General features: G+C 47.6%; 12 non-coding genes across 12 annotated transcripts; all 12 read right to left on the bottom strand.

Moving 5' to 3' along the window:
* Positions 1 to 226: 226 nt before the first annotated feature.
* Positions 227 to 417, bottom strand: LOC142711761 (U2 spliceosomal RNA). Its single transcript, XR_012870108.1, has one exon. It is a non-coding gene; the product is annotated as a U2 spliceosomal RNA (small nuclear RNA).
* A 1,294-nt stretch (positions 418 to 1,711) lies between these two features.
* Positions 1,712 to 1,902, bottom strand: LOC142711759 (U2 spliceosomal RNA). The gene has a single exon (XR_012870107.1). It is a non-coding gene; the product is annotated as a U2 spliceosomal RNA (small nuclear RNA).
* A 1,293-nt stretch (positions 1,903 to 3,195) lies between these two features.
* Positions 3,196 to 3,386, bottom strand: LOC142711758 (U2 spliceosomal RNA). The gene has a single exon (XR_012870106.1). It is a non-coding gene; the product is annotated as a U2 spliceosomal RNA (small nuclear RNA).
* Positions 3,387 to 4,686: 1,300 nt separating this feature from the next.
* LOC142711756 (U2 spliceosomal RNA) lies at positions 4,687 to 4,877 on the bottom strand. Its single transcript, XR_012870104.1, has one exon. It is a non-coding gene; the product is annotated as a U2 spliceosomal RNA (small nuclear RNA).
* Positions 4,878 to 6,165: 1,288 nt separating this feature from the next.
* Positions 6,166 to 6,356, bottom strand: LOC142711755 (U2 spliceosomal RNA). The gene has a single exon (XR_012870103.1). It is a non-coding gene; the product is annotated as a U2 spliceosomal RNA (small nuclear RNA).
* A 1,296-nt stretch (positions 6,357 to 7,652) lies between these two features.
* Positions 7,653 to 7,843, bottom strand: LOC142711754 (U2 spliceosomal RNA). The gene has a single exon (XR_012870102.1). It is a non-coding gene; the product is annotated as a U2 spliceosomal RNA (small nuclear RNA).
* A 1,296-nt stretch (positions 7,844 to 9,139) lies between these two features.
* On the bottom strand, positions 9,140 to 9,330 carry LOC142711753 (U2 spliceosomal RNA). Its single transcript, XR_012870101.1, has one exon. It is a non-coding gene; the product is annotated as a U2 spliceosomal RNA (small nuclear RNA).
* A 1,296-nt stretch (positions 9,331 to 10,626) lies between these two features.
* LOC142711752 (U2 spliceosomal RNA) lies at positions 10,627 to 10,817 on the bottom strand. Its single transcript, XR_012870100.1, has one exon. It is a non-coding gene; the product is annotated as a U2 spliceosomal RNA (small nuclear RNA).
* Positions 10,818 to 12,114: 1,297 nt separating this feature from the next.
* LOC142711751 (U2 spliceosomal RNA) lies at positions 12,115 to 12,305 on the bottom strand. The gene has a single exon (XR_012870099.1). It is a non-coding gene; the product is annotated as a U2 spliceosomal RNA (small nuclear RNA).
* Positions 12,306 to 13,605: 1,300 nt separating this feature from the next.
* LOC142711750 (U2 spliceosomal RNA) lies at positions 13,606 to 13,796 on the bottom strand. The gene has a single exon (XR_012870098.1). It is a non-coding gene; the product is annotated as a U2 spliceosomal RNA (small nuclear RNA).
* A 1,292-nt stretch (positions 13,797 to 15,088) lies between these two features.
* Positions 15,089 to 15,279, bottom strand: LOC142711748 (U2 spliceosomal RNA). Its single transcript, XR_012870097.1, has one exon. It is a non-coding gene; the product is annotated as a U2 spliceosomal RNA (small nuclear RNA).
* Positions 15,280 to 16,583: 1,304 nt separating this feature from the next.
* Positions 16,584 to 16,774, bottom strand: LOC142711747 (U2 spliceosomal RNA). The gene has a single exon (XR_012870096.1). It is a non-coding gene; the product is annotated as a U2 spliceosomal RNA (small nuclear RNA).
* Between the last annotated feature and the right edge of the window lie 321 nt (positions 16,775 to 17,095).

Raw genomic sequence — 17,095 nt, 5'->3', positions numbered from 1 at the left:
GGTGTTCCAATGTGAAATGCCGGAAACACAGAAACACAGACGACACACAACAAGAGGTGGCAATCTATTCATTAATTGCATTTAATCAATGAGCTCATTATCACTCATGCATTGTCCAACAGGTGTTGAAATAATGGGATTAAAAGGGGAGATCCCTTCAGAAAGACAGAAACAATAGCAAAGACAAAAAACACTTTTGGAATCTGCTTTTAGTCAACACATAAGGAAAGGGTGCACCGGTCCTGGAAATACTGCAATACCAGGTCAATGCGTGGAGTGGACAGAGCAAGCTCTATTTCCATCTCCCTGTTCTAAAAATCCATTTAATATATGGTCCCCAGATAGGGGACGTATCAGATATTAAACTGATAAGAACAGATACTACACTTGATCTTAGCCAAAAGGCCGAGAAGCGATAACCCGAACGGGCCGCGCGTTGCCCGAGCCTGCCCGATACTGCTGTTCAGCCCTTGCAGCGATTCAGCCTACTTCTAGGCAATTCCATGGGGCCCTGCAGGCTCACACACTCACAGCTACACGGGAGGTGAATAAAGGCCGGAGAGGAAGCCAGACAGGATTTGCTTCTTTTGCTTGCACCACAATGCAGTGCTGAAAGAGGAGGAATCTACATAAAAACGCCTTCCTGGCAACGCCCAAATGCCCTGCTGCCATGCAGATAAACACTGGCAGCGGCAGCAAGTGCATGCCCACAGCCACCCCTTGTTCCTTCACACCTTGTATCAGCTGTAATCCAGTCCAGTCCAGTGCTGCCTGCTGAGCAGCACTGACCAACACTGCCTGGGCCCAGGCTTTTATCTCTGAGGCCCCATTATGATGTCAGAAAGCTGGCTCTGGAATCCTGAGGGCTCCACTATGACACGTGCAAAGTTCCGTCTGAACTTTATATAAGACGGTGAGGCTCAGTCAGTCACTCAGTGTTGCCTGAGAGGGCAACACTGCAACAGCCGGCCGCCAGGCTGTCTTTTTTTTGCACAGCTAGTTGCCTCCAGGAGGCCACAAGAGGGAGACAAGGGACTGCAAAATGGAAAATAGGCATCCACCAACTTTACAGACAACTTCTCCTTGCTCCTACAACCTCCATCCTTGCACAGTTTGTTATTCTTCTAGGTAACATAGTAACAAATCCAAATTGCTGCTCTCTTTGTAGGCAAGCAAGGCTTTGTTGCAACTGCAATTCTTACTTCTTCTTGAAATGTAGGGACGACAGTACATTCCATCACATCCATCTAGTGTACACAGGTAGGTCCATTGTGGCGGGCAGGCGAGCGGGCGGGCTGCTTTATTGGCTGTTTGCTGTTCCCCTACTCCACTCCACTATTTGACTGTTGTGCTGCATCAATCAATCAATCAATCAATCAATCAATCAATCAATCAATCAATCAATCAATCAATGTGGCTGGCTCAGGTGCAGCTCTTTAACTTACCTAAAAGGGAGGGCGGAGAGAAGACAAGGAAGGTGAATGAGGTGTTCCAATGTGAAATGCCGGAAACACAGAAACACAGACGACACACAACAAGAGGTGGCAATCTATTCATTAATTGCATTTAATCAATGAGCTCATTATCACTCATGCATTGTCCAACAGGTGTTGAAATAATGGGATTAAAAGGGGAGATCCCTTCAGAAAGACAGAAACAATAGCAAAGACAAAAAACACTTTTGGAATCTGCTTTTAGTCAACACATAAGGAAAGGGTGCACCGGTCCTGGAAATACTGCAATACCAGGTCAATGCGTGGAGTGGACAGAGCAAGCTCTATTTCCATCTCCCTGTTCTAAAAATCCATTTAATATATGGTCCCCAGATAGGGGACGTATCAGATATTAAACTGATAAGAACAGATACTACACTTGATCTTAGCCAAAAGGCCGAGAAGCGATAACCCGAACGGGCCGCGCGTTGCCCGAGCCTGCCCGATACTGCTGTTCAGCCCTTGCAGCGATTCAGCCTACTTCTAGGCAATTCCATGGGGCCCTGCAGGCTCACACACTCACAGCTACACGGGAGGTGAATAAAGGCCGGAGAGGAAGCCAGACAGGATTTGCTTCTTTTGCTTGCACCACAATGCAGTGCTGAAAGAGGAGGAATCTACATAAAAACGCCTTCCTGGCAACGCCCAAATGCCCTGCTGCCATGCAGATAAACACTGGCAGCGGCAGCAAGTGCATGCCCACAGCCACCCCTTGTTCCTTCACACCTTGTATCAGCTGTAATCCAGTCCAGTCCAGTGCTGCCTGCTGAGCAGCACTGACCAACACTGCCTGGGCCCAGGCTTTTATCTCTGAGGCCCCATTATGATGTCAGAAAGCTGGCTCTGGAATCCTGAGGGCTCCACTATGACACGTGCAAAGTTCCGTCTGAACTTTATATAAGACGGTGAGGCTCAGTCAGTCACTCAGTGTTGCCTGAGAGGGCAACACTGCAACAGCCGGCCGCCAGGCTGTCTTTTTTTTGCACAGCTAGTTGCCTCCAGGAGGCCACAAGAGGGAGACAAGGGACTGCAAAATGGAAAATAGGCATCCACCAACTTTACAGACAACTTCTCCTTGCTCCTACAACCTCCATCCTTGCACAGTTTGTTATTCTTCTAGGTAACATAGTAACAAATCCAAATTGCTGCTCTCTTTGTAGGCAAGCAAGGCTTTGTTGCAACTGCAATTCTTACTTCTTCTTGAAATGTAGGGACGACAGTACATTCCATCACATCCATCTAGTGTACACAGGTAGGTCCATTGTGGCGGGCAGGCGAGCGGGCGGGCTGCTTTATTGGCTGTTTGCTGTTCCCCTACTCCACTCCACTATTTGACTGTTGTGCTGCATCAATCAATCAATCAATCAATCAATCAATCAATCAATCAATCAATCAATCAATCAAGTGGCTGGCTCAGGTGCAGCTCTTTAACTTACCTAAAAGGGAGGGCGGAGAGAAGACAAGGAAGGTGAATGAGGTGTTCCAATGTGAAATGCCGGAAACACAGAAACACAGACGACACACAACAAGAGGTGGCAATCTATTCATTAATTGCATTTAATCAATGAGCTCATTATCACTCATGCATTGTCCAACAGGTGTTGAAATAATGGGATTAAAAGGGGAGATCCCTTCAGAAAGACAGAAACAATAGCAAAGACAAAAAACACTTTTGGAATCTGCTTTTAGTCAACACATAAGGAAAGGGTGCACCGGTCCTGGAAATACTGCAATACCAGGTCAATGCGTGGAGTGGACAGAGCAAGCTCTATTTCCATCTCCCTGTTCTAAAAATCCATTTAATATATGGTCCCCAGATAGGGGACGTATCAGATATTAAACTGATAAGAACAGATACTACACTTGATCTTAGCCAAAAGGCCGAGAAGCGATAACCCGAACGGGCCGCGCGTTGCCCGAGCCTGCCCGATACTGCTGTTCAGCCCTTGCAGCGATTCAGCCTACTTCTAGGCAATTCCATGGGGCCCTGCAGGCTCACACACTCACAGCTACACGGGAGGTGAATAAAGGCCGGAGAGGAAGCCAGACAGGATTTGCTTCTTTTGCTTGCACCACAATGCAGTGCTGAAAGAGGAGGAATCTACATAAAAACGCCTTCCTGGCAACGCCCAAATGCCCTGCTGCCATGCAGATAAACACTGGCAGCGGCAGCAAGTGCATGCCCACAGCCACCCCTTGTTCCTTCACACCTTGTATCAGCTGTAATCCAGTCCAGTCCAGTGCTGCCTGCTGAGCAGCACTGACCAACACTGCCTGGGCCCAGGCTTTTATCTCTGAGGCCCCATTATGATGTCAGAAAGCTGGCTCTGGAATCCTGAGGGCTCCACTATGACACGTGCAAAGTTCCGTCTGAACTTTATATAAGACGGTGAGGCTCAGTCAGTCACTCAGTGTTGCCTGAGAGGGCAACACTGCAACAGCCGGCCGCCAGGCTGTCTTTTTTTTGCACAGCTAGTTGCCTCCAGGAGGCCACAAGAGGGAGACAAGGGACTGCAAAATGGAAAATAGGCATCCACCAACTTTACAGACAACTTCTCCTTGCTCCTACAACCTCCATCCTTGCACAGTTTGTTATTCTTCTAGGTAACATAGTAACAAATCCAAATTGCTGCTCTCTTTGTAGGCAAGCAAGGCTTTGTTGCAACTGCAATTCTTACTTCTTCTTGAAATGTAGGGACGACAGTACATTCCATCACATCCATCTAGTGTACACAGGTAGGTCCATTGTGGCGGGCAGGCGAGCGGGCGGGCTGCTTTATTGGCTGTTTGCTGTTCCCCTACTCCACTCCACTATTTGACTGTTGTGCTGCATCAATCAATCAATCAATCAATCAATCAATCAATCAATCAATCAATCAATCAATCAATCAATCAGTGGCTGGCTCAGGTGCAGCTCTTTAACTTACCTAAAAGGGAGGGCGGAGAGAAGACAAGGAAGGTGAATGAGGTGTTCCAATGTGAAATGCCGGAAACACAGAAACACAGACGACACACAACAAGAGGTGGCAATCTATTCATTAATTGCATTTAATCAATGAGCTCATTATCACTCATGCATTGTCCAACAGGTGTTGAAATAATGGGATTAAAAGGGGAGATCCCTTCAGAAAGACAGAAACAATAGCAAAGACAAAAAACACTTTTGGAATCTGCTTTTAGTCAACACATAAGGAAAGGGTGCACCGGTCCTGGAAATACTGCAATACCAGGTCAATGCGTGGAGTGGACAGAGCAAGCTCTATTTCCATCTCCCTGTTCTAAAAATCCATTTAATATATGGTCCCCAGATAGGGGACGTATCAGATATTAAACTGATAAGAACAGATACTACACTTGATCTTAGCCAAAAGGCCGAGAAGCGATAACCCGAACGGGCCGCGCGTTGCCCGAGCCTGCCCGATACTGCTGTTCAGCCCTTGCAGCGATTCAGCCTACTTCTAGGCAATTCCATGGGGCCCTGCAGGCTCACACACTCACAGCTACACGGGAGGTGAATAAAGGCCGGAGAGGAAGCCAGACAGGATTTGCTTCTTTTGCTTGCACCACAATGCAGTGCTGAAAGAGGAGGAATCTACATAAAAACGCCTTCCTGGCAACGCCCAAATGCCCTGCTGCCATGCAGATAAACACTGGCAGCGGCAGCAAGTGCATGCCCACAGCCACCCCTTGTTCCTTCACACCTTGTATCAGCTGTAATCCAGTCCAGTCCAGTGCTGCCTGCTGAGCAGCACTGACCAACACTGCCTGGGCCCAGGCTTTTATCTCTGAGGCCCCATTATGATGTCAGAAAGCTGGCTCTGGAATCCTGAGGGCTCCACTATGACACGTGCAAAGTTCCGTCTGAACTTTATATAAGACGGTGAGGCTCAGTCAGTCACTCAGTGTTGCCTGAGAGGGCAACACTGCAACAGCCGGCCGCCAGGCTGTCTTTTTTTTGCACAGCTAGTTGCCTCCAGGAGGCCACAAGAGGGAGACAAGGGACTGCAAAATGGAAAATAGGCATCCACCAACTTTACAGACAACTTCTCCTTGCTCCTACAACCTCCATCCTTGCACAGTTTGTTATTCTTCTAGGTAACATAGTAACAAATCCAAATTGCTGCTCTCTTTGTAGGCAAGCAAGGCTTTGTTGCAACTGCAATTCTTACTTCTTCTTGAAATGTAGGGACGACAGTACATTCCATCACATCCATCTAGTGTACACAGGTAGGTCCATTGTGGCGGGCAGGCGAGCGGGCGGGCTGCTTTATTGGCTGTTTGCTGTTCCCCTACTCCACTCCACTATTTGACTGTTGTGCTGCATCAATCAATCAATCAATCAATCAATCAATCAATCAATCAATCAATCAATCAGTGGCTGGCTCAGGTGCAGCTCTTTAACTTACCTAAAAGGGAGGGCGGAGAGAAGACAAGGAAGGTGAATGAGGTGTTCCAATGTGAAATGCCGGAAACACAGAAACACAGACGACACACAACAAGAGGTGGCAATCTATTCATTAATTGCATTTAATCAATGAGCTCATTATCACTCATGCATTGTCCAACAGGTGTTGAAATAATGGGATTAAAAGGGGAGATCCCTTCAGAAAGACAGAAACAATAGCAAAGACAAAAAACACTTTTGGAATCTGCTTTTAGTCAACACATAAGGAAAGGGTGCACCGGTCCTGGAAATACTGCAATACCAGGTCAATGCGTGGAGTGGACAGAGCAAGCTCTATTTCCATCTCCCTGTTCTAAAAATCCATTTAATATATGGTCCCCAGATAGGGGACGTATCAGATATTAAACTGATAAGAACAGATACTACACTTGATCTTAGCCAAAAGGCCGAGAAGCGATAACCCGAACGGGCCGCGCGTTGCCCGAGCCTGCCCGATACTGCTGTTCAGCCCTTGCAGCGATTCAGCCTACTTCTAGGCAATTCCATGGGGCCCTGCAGGCTCACACACTCACAGCTACACGGGAGGTGAATAAAGGCCGGAGAGGAAGCCAGACAGGATTTGCTTCTTTTGCTTGCACCACAATGCAGTGCTGAAAGAGGAGGAATCTACATAAAAACGCCTTCCTGGCAACGCCCAAATGCCCTGCTGCCATGCAGATAAACACTGGCAGCGGCAGCAAGTGCATGCCCACAGCCACCCCTTGTTCCTTCACACCTTGTATCAGCTGTAATCCAGTCCAGTCCAGTGCTGCCTGCTGAGCAGCACTGACCAACACTGCCTGGGCCCAGGCTTTTATCTCTGAGGCCCCATTATGATGTCAGAAAGCTGGCTCTGGAATCCTGAGGGCTCCACTATGACACGTGCAAAGTTCCGTCTGAACTTTATATAAGACGGTGAGGCTCAGTCAGTCACTCAGTGTTGCCTGAGAGGGCAACACTGCAACAGCCGGCCGCCAGGCTGTCTTTTTTTTGCACAGCTAGTTGCCTCCAGGAGGCCACAAGAGGGAGACAAGGGACTGCAAAATGGAAAATAGGCATCCACCAACTTTACAGACAACTTCTCCTTGCTCCTACAACCTCCATCCTTGCACAGTTTGTTATTCTTCTAGGTAACATAGTAACAAATCCAAATTGCTGCTCTCTTTGTAGGCAAGCAAGGCTTTGTTGCAACTGCAATTCTTACTTCTTCTTGAAATGTAGGGACGACAGTACATTCCATCACATCCATCTAGTGTACACAGGTAGGTCCATTGTGGCGGGCAGGCGAGCGGGCGGGCTGCTTTATTGGCTGTTTGCTGTTCCCCTACTCCACTCCACTATTTGACTGTTGTGCTGCATCAATCAATCAATCAATCAATCAATCAATCAATCAATCAATCAATCAATCAATCAATCAGTGGCTGGCTCAGGTGCAGCTCTTTAACTTACCTAAAAGGGAGGGCGGAGAGAAGACAAGGAAGGTGAATGAGGTGTTCCAATGTGAAATGCCGGAAACACAGAAACACAGACGACACACAACAAGAGGTGGCAATCTATTCATTAATTGCATTTAATCAATGAGCTCATTATCACTCATGCATTGTCCAACAGGTGTTGAAATAATGGGATTAAAAGGGGAGATCCCTTCAGAAAGACAGAAACAATAGCAAAGACAAAAAACACTTTTGGAATCTGCTTTTAGTCAACACATAAGGAAAGGGTGCACCGGTCCTGGAAATACTGCAATACCAGGTCAATGCGTGGAGTGGACAGAGCAAGCTCTATTTCCATCTCCCTGTTCTAAAAATCCATTTAATATATGGTCCCCAGATAGGGGACGTATCAGATATTAAACTGATAAGAACAGATACTACACTTGATCTTAGCCAAAAGGCCGAGAAGCGATAACCCGAACGGGCCGCGCGTTGCCCGAGCCTGCCCGATACTGCTGTTCAGCCCTTGCAGCGATTCAGCCTACTTCTAGGCAATTCCATGGGGCCCTGCAGGCTCACACACTCACAGCTACACGGGAGGTGAATAAAGGCCGGAGAGGAAGCCAGACAGGATTTGCTTCTTTTGCTTGCACCACAATGCAGTGCTGAAAGAGGAGGAATCTACATAAAAACGCCTTCCTGGCAACGCCCAAATGCCCTGCTGCCATGCAGATAAACACTGGCAGCGGCAGCAAGTGCATGCCCACAGCCACCCCTTGTTCCTTCACACCTTGTATCAGCTGTAATCCAGTCCAGTCCAGTGCTGCCTGCTGAGCAGCACTGACCAACACTGCCTGGGCACAGGCTTTTATCTCTGAGGCCCCATTATGATGTCAGAAAGCTGGCTCTGGAATCCTGAGGGCTCCACTATGACACGTGCAAAGTTCCGTCTGAACTTTATATAAGACGGTGAGGCTCAGTCAGTCACTCAGTGTTGCCTGAGAGGGCAACACTGCAACAGCCGGCCGCCAGGCTGTCTTTTTTTTGCACAGCTAGTTGCCTCCAGGAGGCCACAAGAGGGAGACAAGGGACTGCAAAATGGAAAATAGGCATCCACCAACTTTACAGACAACTTCTCCTTGCTCCTACAACCTCCATCCTTGCACAGTTTGTTATTCTTCTAGGTAACATAGTAACAAATCCAAATTGCTGCTCTCTTTGTAGGCAAGCAAGGCTTTGTTGCAACTGCAATTCTTACTTCTTCTTGAAATGTAGGGACGACAGTACATTCCATCACATCCATCTAGTGTACACAGGTAGGTCCATTGTGGCGGGCAGGCGAGCGGGCGGGCTGCTTTATTGGCTGTTTGCTGTTCCCCTACTCCACTCCACTATTTGACTGTTGTGCTGCATCAATCAATCAATCAATCAATCAATCAATCAATCAATCAATCAATCAATCAATCAATCAGTGGCTGGCTCAGGTGCAGCTCTTTAACTTACCTAAAAGGGAGGGCGGAGAGAAGACAAGGAAGGTGAATGAGGTGTTCCAATGTGAAATGCCGGAAACACAGAAACACAGACGACACACAACAAGAGGTGGCAATCTATTCATTAATTGCATTTAATCAATGAGCTCATTATCACTCATGCATTGTCCAACAGGTGTTGAAATAATGGGATTAAAAGGGGAGATCCCTTCAGAAAGACAGAAACAATAGCAAAGACAAAAAACACTTTTGGAATCTGCTTTTAGTCAACACATAAGGAAAGGGTGCACCGGTCCTGGAAATACTGCAATACCAGGTCAATGCGTGGAGTGGACAGAGCAAGCTCTATTTCCATCTCCCTGTTCTAAAAATCCATTTAATATATGGTCCCCAGATAGGGGACGTATCAGATATTAAACTGATAAGAACAGATACTACACTTGATCTTAGCCAAAAGGCCGAGAAGCGATAACCCGAACGGGCCGCGCGTTGCCCGAGCCTGCCCGATACTGCTGTTCAGCCCTTGCAGCGATTCAGCCTACTTCTAGGCAATTCCATGGGGCCCTGCAGGCTCACACACTCACAGCTACACGGGAGGTGAATAAAGGCCGGAGAGGAAGCCAGACAGGATTTGCTTCTTTTGCTTGCACCACAATGCAGTGCTGAAAGAGGAGGAATCTACATAAAAACGCCTTCCTGGCAACGCCCAAATGCCCTGCTGCCATGCAGATAAACACTGGCAGCGGCAGCAAGTGCATGCCCACAGCCACCCCTTGTTCCTTCACACCTTGTATCAGCTGTAATCCAGTCCAGTCCAGTGCTGCCTGCTGAGCAGCACTGACCAACACTGCCTGGGCCCAGGCTTTTATCTCTGAGGCCCCATTATGATGTCAGAAAGCTGGCTCTGGAATCCTGAGGGCTCCACTATGACACGTGCAAAGTTCCGTCTGAACTTTATATAAGACGGTGAGGCTCAGTCAGTCACTCAGTGTTGCCTGAGAGGGCAACACTGCAACAGCCGGCCGCCAGGCTGTCTTTTTTTTGCACAGCTAGTTGCCTCCAGGAGGCCACAAGAGGGAGACAAGGGACTGCAAAATGGAAAATAGGCATCCACCAACTTTACAGACAACTTCTCCTTGCTCCTACAACCTCCATCCTTGCACAGTTTGTTATTCTTCTAGGTAACATAGTAACAAATCCAAATTGCTGCTCTCTTTGTAGGCAAGCAAGGCTTTGTTGCAACTGCAATTCTTACTTCTTCTTGAAATGTAGGGACGACAGTACATTCCATCACATCCATCTAGTGTACACAGGTAGGTCCATTGTGGCGGGCAGGCGAGCGGGCGGGCTGCTTTATTGGCTGTTTGCTGTTCCCCTACTCCACTCCACTATTTGACTGTTGTGCTGCATCAATCAATCAATCAATCAATCAATCAATCAATCAATCAATCAATCAATCAATCAATCAGTGGCTGGCTCAGGTGCAGCTCTTTAACTTACCTAAAAGGGAGGGCGGAGAGAAGACAAGGAAGGTGAATGAGGTGTTCCAATGTGAAATGCCGGAAACACAGAAACACAGACGACACACAACAAGAGGTGGCAATCTATTCATTAATTGCATTTAATCAATGAGCTCATTATCACTCATGCATTGTCCAACAGGTGTTGAAATAATGGGATTAAAAGGGGAGATCCCTTCAGAAAGACAGAAACAATAGCAAAGACAAAAAACACTTTTGGAATCTGCTTTTAGTCAACACATAAGGAAAGGGTGCACCGGTCCTGGAAATACTGCAATACCAGGTCAATGCGTGGAGTGGACAGAGCAAGCTCTATTTCCATCTCCCTGTTCTAAAAATCCATTTAATATATGGTCCCCAGATAGGGGACGTATCAGATATTAAACTGATAAGAACAGATACTACACTTGATCTTAGCCAAAAGGCCGAGAAGCGATAACCCGAACGGGCCGCGCGTTGCCCGAGCCTGCCCGATACTGCTGTTCAGCCCTTGCAGCGATTCAGCCTACTTCTAGGCAATTCCATGGGGCCCTGCAGGCTCACACACTCACAGCTACACGGGAGGTGAATAAAGGCCGGAGAGGAAGCCAGACAGGATTTGCTTCTTTTGCTTGCACCACAATGCAGTGCTGAAAGAGGAGGAATCTACATAAAAACGCCTTCCTGGCAACGCCCAAATGCCCTGCTGCCATGCAGATAAACACTGGCAGCGGCAGCAAGTGCATGCCCACAGCCACCCCTTGTTCCTTCACACCTTGTATCAGCTGTAATCCAGTCCAGTCCAGTGCTGCCTGCTGAGCAGCACTGACCAACACTGCCTGGGCCCAGGCTTTTATCTCTGAGGCCCCATTATGATGTCAGAAAGCTGGCTCTGGAATCCTGAGGGCTCCACTATGACACGTGCAAAGTTCCGTCTGAACTTTATATAAGACGGTGAGGCTCAGTCAGTCACTCAGTGTTGCCTGAGAGGGCAACACTGCAACAGCCGGCCGCCAGGCTGTCTTTTTTTTGCACAGCTAGTTGCCTCCAGGAGGCCACAAGAGGGAGACAAGGGACTGCAAAATGGAAAATAGGCATCCACCAACTTTACAGACAACTTCTCCTTGCTCCTACAACCTCCATCCTTGCACAGTTTGTTATTCTTCTAGGTAACATAGTAACAAATCCAAATTGCTGCTCTCTTTGTAGGCAAGCAAGGCTTTGTTGCAACTGCAATTCTTACTTCTTCTTGAAATGTAGGGACGACAGTACATTCCATCATATCCATCTAGTGTACACAGGTAGGTCCATTGTGGCGGGCAGGCGAGCGGGCGGGCTGCTTTATTGGCTGTTTGCTGTTCCCCTACTCCACTCCACTATTTGACTGTTGTGCTGCAATCAATCAATCAATCAATCAATCAATCAATCAATCAATCAATCAATCAATCAATCAATCAGTGGCTGGCTCAGGTGCAGCTCTTTAACTTACCTAAAAGGGAGGGCGGAGAGAAGACAAGGAAGGTGAATGAGGTGTTCCAATGTGAAATGCCGGAAACACAGAAACACAGACGACACACAACAAGAGGTGGCAATCTATTCATTAATTGCATTTAATCAATGAGCTCATTATCACTCATGCATTGTCCAACAGGTGTTGAAATAATGGGATTAAAAGGGGAGATCCCTTCAGAAAGACAGAAACAATAGCAAAGACAAAAAACACTTTTGGAATCTGCTTTTAGTCAACACATAAGGAAAGGGTGCACCGGTCCTGGAAATACTGCAATACCAGGTCAATGCGTGGAGTGGACAGAGCAAGCTCTATTTCCATCTCCCTGTTCTAAAAATCCATTTAATATATGGTCCCCAGATAGGGGACGTATCAGATATTAAACTGATAAGAACAGATACTACACTTGATCTTAGCCAAAAGGCCGAGAAGCGATAACCCGAACGGGCCGCGCGTTGCCCGAGCCTGCCCGATACTGCTGTTCAGCCCTTGCAGCGATTCAGCCTACTTCTAGGCAATTCCATGGGGCCCTGCAGGCTCACACACTCACAGCTACACGGGAGGTGAATAAAGGCCGGAGAGGAAGCCAGACAGGATTTGCTTCTTTTGCTTGCACCACAATGCAGTGCTGAAAGAGGAGGAATCTACATAAAAACGCCTTCCTGGCAACGCCCAAATGCCCTGCTGCCATGCAGATAAACACTGGCAGCGGCAGCAAGTGCATGCCCACAGCCACCCCTTGTTCCTTCACACCTTGTATCAGCTGTAATCCAGTCCAGTCCAGTGCTGCCTGCTGAGCAGCACTGACCAACACTGCCTGGGCCCAGGCTTTTATCTCTGAGGCCCCATTATGATGTCAGAAAGCTGGCTCTGGAATCCTGAGGGCTCCACTATGACACGTGCAAAGTTCCGTCTGAACTTTATATAAGACGGTGAGGCTCAGTCAGTCACTCAGTGTTGCCTGAGAGGGCAACACTGCAACAGCCGGCCGCCAGGCTGTCTTTTTTTTGCACAGCTAGTTGCCTCCAGGAGGCCACAAGAGGGAGACAAGGGACTGCAAAATGGAAAATAGGCATCCACCAACTTTACAGACAACTTCTCCTTGCTCCTACAACCTCCATCCTTGCACAGTTTGTTATTCTTCTAGGTAACATAGTAACAAATCCAAATTGCTGCTCTCTTTGTAGGCAAGCAAGGCTTTGTTGCAACTGCAATTCTTACTTCTTCTTGAAATGTAGGGACGACAGTACATTCCATCACATCCATCTAGTGTACACAGGTAGGTCCATTGTGGCGGGCAGGCGAGCGGGCGGGCTGCTTTATTGGCTGTTTGCTGTTCCCCTACTCCACTCCACTATTTGACTGTTGTGCTGCATCAATCAATCAATCAATCAATCAATCAATCAATCAATCAATCAATCAATCAATCAATCAATCAGTGGCTGGCTCAGATGCAGCTCTTTAACTTACCTAAAAGGGAGGGCGGAGAGAAGACAAGGAAGGTGAATGAGGTGTTCCAATGTGAAATGCCGGAAACACAGAAACACAGACGACACACAACAAGAGGTGGCAATCTATTCATTAATTGCATTTAATCAATGAGCTCATTATCACTCATGCATTGTCCAACAGGTGTTGAAATAATGGGATTAAAAGGGGAGATCCCTTCAGAAAGACAGAAACAATAGCAAAGACAAAAAACACTTTTGGAATCTGCTTTTAGTCAACACATAAGGAAAGGGTGCACCGGTCCTGGAAATACTGCAATACCAGGTCAATGCGTGGAGTGGACAGAGCAAGCTCTATTTCCATCTCCCTGTTCTAAAAATCCATTTAATATATGGTCCCCAGATAGGGGACGTATCAGATATTAAACTGATAAGAACAGATACTACACTTGATCTTAGCCAAAAGGCCGAGAAGCGATAACCCGAACGGGCCGCGCGTTGCCCGAGCCTGCCCGATACTGCTGTTCAGCCCTTGCAGCGATTCAGCCTACTTCTAGGCAATTCCATGGGGCCCTGCAGGCTCACACACTCACAGCTACACGGGAGGTGAATAAAGGCCGGAGAGGAAGCCAGACAGGATTTGCTTCTTTTGCTTGCACCACAATGCAGTGCTGAAAGAGGAGGAATCTACATAAAAACGCCTTCCTGGCAACGCCCAAATGCCCTGCTGCCATGCAGATAAACACTGGCAGCGGCAGCAAGTGCATGCCCACAGCCACCCCTTGTTCCTTCACACCTTGTATCAGCTGTAATCCAGTCCAGTCCAGTGCTGCCTGCTGAGCAGCACTGACCAACACTGCCTGGGCCCAGGCTTTTATCTCTGAGGCCCCATTATGATGTCAGAAAGCTGGCTCTGGAATCCTGAGGGCTCCACTATGACACGTGCAAAGTTCCGTCTGAACTTTATATAAGACGGTGAGGCTCAGTCAGTCACTCAGTGTTGCCTGAGAGGGCAACACTGCAACAACCGGCCGCCAGGCTGTCTTTTTTTTGCACAGCTAGTTGCCTCCAGGAGGCCACAAGAGGGAGACAAGGGACTGCAAAATGGAAAATAGGCATCCACCAACTTTACAGACAACTTCTCCTTGCTCCTACAACCTCCATCTTTGCACAGTTTGTTATTCTTCTAGGTAACATAGTAACAAATCCAAATTGCTGCTCTCTTTGTAGGCAAGCAAGGCTTTGTTGCAACTGCAATTCTTACTTCTTCTTGAAATGTAGGGACGACAGTACATTCCATCACATCCATCTAGTGTACACAGGTAGGTCCATTGTGGCGGGCAGGCGAGCGGGCGGGCTGCTTTATTGGCTGTTTGCTGTTCCCCTACTCCACTCCACTATTTGACTGTTGTGCTGCATCAATCAATCAATCAATCAATCAATCAATCAATCAATCAATCAATCAATCAATCAGTGGCTGGCTCAGGTGCAGCTCTTTAACTTACCTAAAAGGGAGGGCGGAGAGAAGACAAGGAAGGTGAATGAGGTGTTCCAATGTGAAATGCCGGAAACACAGAAACACAGACGACACACAACAAGAGGTGGCAATCTATTCATTAATTGCATTTAATCAATGAGCTCATTATCACTCATGCATTGTCCAACAGGTGTTGAAATAATGGGATTAAAAGGGGAGATCCCTTCAGAAAGACAGAAACAATAGCAAAGACAAAAAACACTTTTGGAATCTGCTTTTAGTCAACACATAAGGAAAGGGTGCACCGGTCCTGGAAATACTGCAATACCAGGTCAATGCGTGGAGTGGACAGAGCAAGCTCTATTTCCATCTCCCTGTTCTAAAAATCCATTTAATATATGGTCCCCAGATAGGGGACGTATCAGATATTAAACTGATAAGAACAGATACTACACTTGATCTTAGCCAAAAGGCCGAGAAGCGATAACCCGAACGGGCCGCGCGTTGCCCGAGCCTGCCCGATACTGCTGTTCAGCCCTTGCAGCGATTCAGCCTACTTCTAGGCAATTCCATGGGGCCCTGCAGGCTCACACACTCACAGCTACACGGGAGGTGAATAAAGGCCGGAGAGGAAGCCAGACAGGATTTGCTTCTTTTGCTTGCACCACAATGCAGTGCTGAAAGAGGAGGAATCTACATAAAAACGCCTTCCTGGCAACGCCCAAATGCCCTGCTGCCATGCAGATAAACACTGGCAGCGGCAGCAAGTGCATGCCCACAGCCACCCCTTGTTCCTTCACACCTTGTATCAGCTGTAATCCAGTCCAGTCCAGTGCTGCCTGCTAAGCAGCACTGACCAACACTGCCTGGGCCCAGGCTTTTATCTCTGAGGCCCCATTATGATGTCAGAAAGCTGGCTCTGGAATCCTGAGGGCTCCACTATGACACGTGCAAAGTTCCGTCTGAACTTTATATAAGACGGTGAGGCTCAGTCAGTCACTCAGTGTTGCCTGAGAGGGCAACACTGCAACAGCCGGCCGCCAGGCTGTCTTTTTTTTGCACAGCTAGTTGCCTCCAGGAGGCCACAAGAGGGAGACAAGGGACTGCAAAATGGAAAATAGGCATCCACCAACTTTACAGACAACTTCTCCTTGCTCCTACAACCTCCATCCTTGCACAGTTTGTTATTCTTCTAGGTAACATAGTAACAAATCCAAATTGCTGCTCTCTTTGTAGGCAAGCAAGGCTTTGTTGCAACTGCAATTCTTACTTCTTCTTGAAATGTAGGGACGACAGTACATTCCATCACATCCATCTAGTGTACACAGGTAGGTCCATTGTGGCGGGCAGGCGAGCGGGCGGGCTGCTTTATTGGCTGTTTGCTGTTCCCCTACTCCACTCCACTATTTGACTGTTGTGCTGCATCAATCAATCAATCAATCAATCAATCAATCAATCAATCAATCAATCAATCAATCAATCAATCAATCAGTGGCTGGCTCAGGTGCAGCTCTTTAACTTACCTAAAAGGGAGGGCGGAGAGAAGACAAGGAAGGTGAATGAGGTGTTCCAATGTGAAATGCCGGAAACACAGAAACACAGACGACACACAACAAGAGGTGGCAATCTATTCATTAATTGCATTTAATCAATGAGCTCATTATCACTCATGCATTGTCCAACAGGTGTTGAAATAATGGGATTAAAAGGGGAGATCCCTTCAGAAAGACAGAAACAATAGCAAAGACAAAAAACACTTTTGGAATCTGCTTTTAGTCAACACATAAGGAAAGGGTGCACCGGTCCTGGAAATACTGCAATACCAGGTCAATGCGTGGAGTGGACAGAGCAAGCTCTATTTCCATCTCCCTGTTCTAAAAATCCATTTAATATATGGTCCCCAGATAGGGGACGTATCAGATATTAAACTGATAAGAACAGATACTACACTTGATCTTAGCCAAAAGGCCGAGAAGCGATAACCCGAACGGGCCGCGCGTTGCCCGAGCCTGCCCGATACTGCTGTTCAGCCCTTGCAGCGATTCAGCCTACTTCTAGGCAATTCCATGGGGCCCTGCAGGCTCACACACTCACAGCTACACGGGAGGTGAATAAAGGCCGGAGAGGAAGCCAGACAGGATTTGCTTCTTTTGCTTGCACCACAATGCAGTGCTGAAAGAGGAGGAATCTACATAAAAACGCCTTCCTGGCAACGCCCAAATGCCCTGCTGCCATGCAGATAAACACTGGCAGCGGCAGCAAGTGCATGCCCACAGCCACCCCTTGTTCCTTCACACCTTG

Source organism: Rhinoderma darwinii, unplaced genomic scaffold, assembly GCF_050947455.1.
Source record: "Rhinoderma darwinii isolate aRhiDar2 unplaced genomic scaffold, aRhiDar2.hap1 Scaffold_431, whole genome shotgun sequence".
NCBI classification, from domain to species: Eukaryota; Metazoa; Chordata; class Amphibia; order Anura; family Rhinodermatidae; genus Rhinoderma; species Rhinoderma darwinii.
Note: the sequence above shows the minus strand (reverse complement) of the source record. Positions and strands in the feature narration are given on the sequence as shown.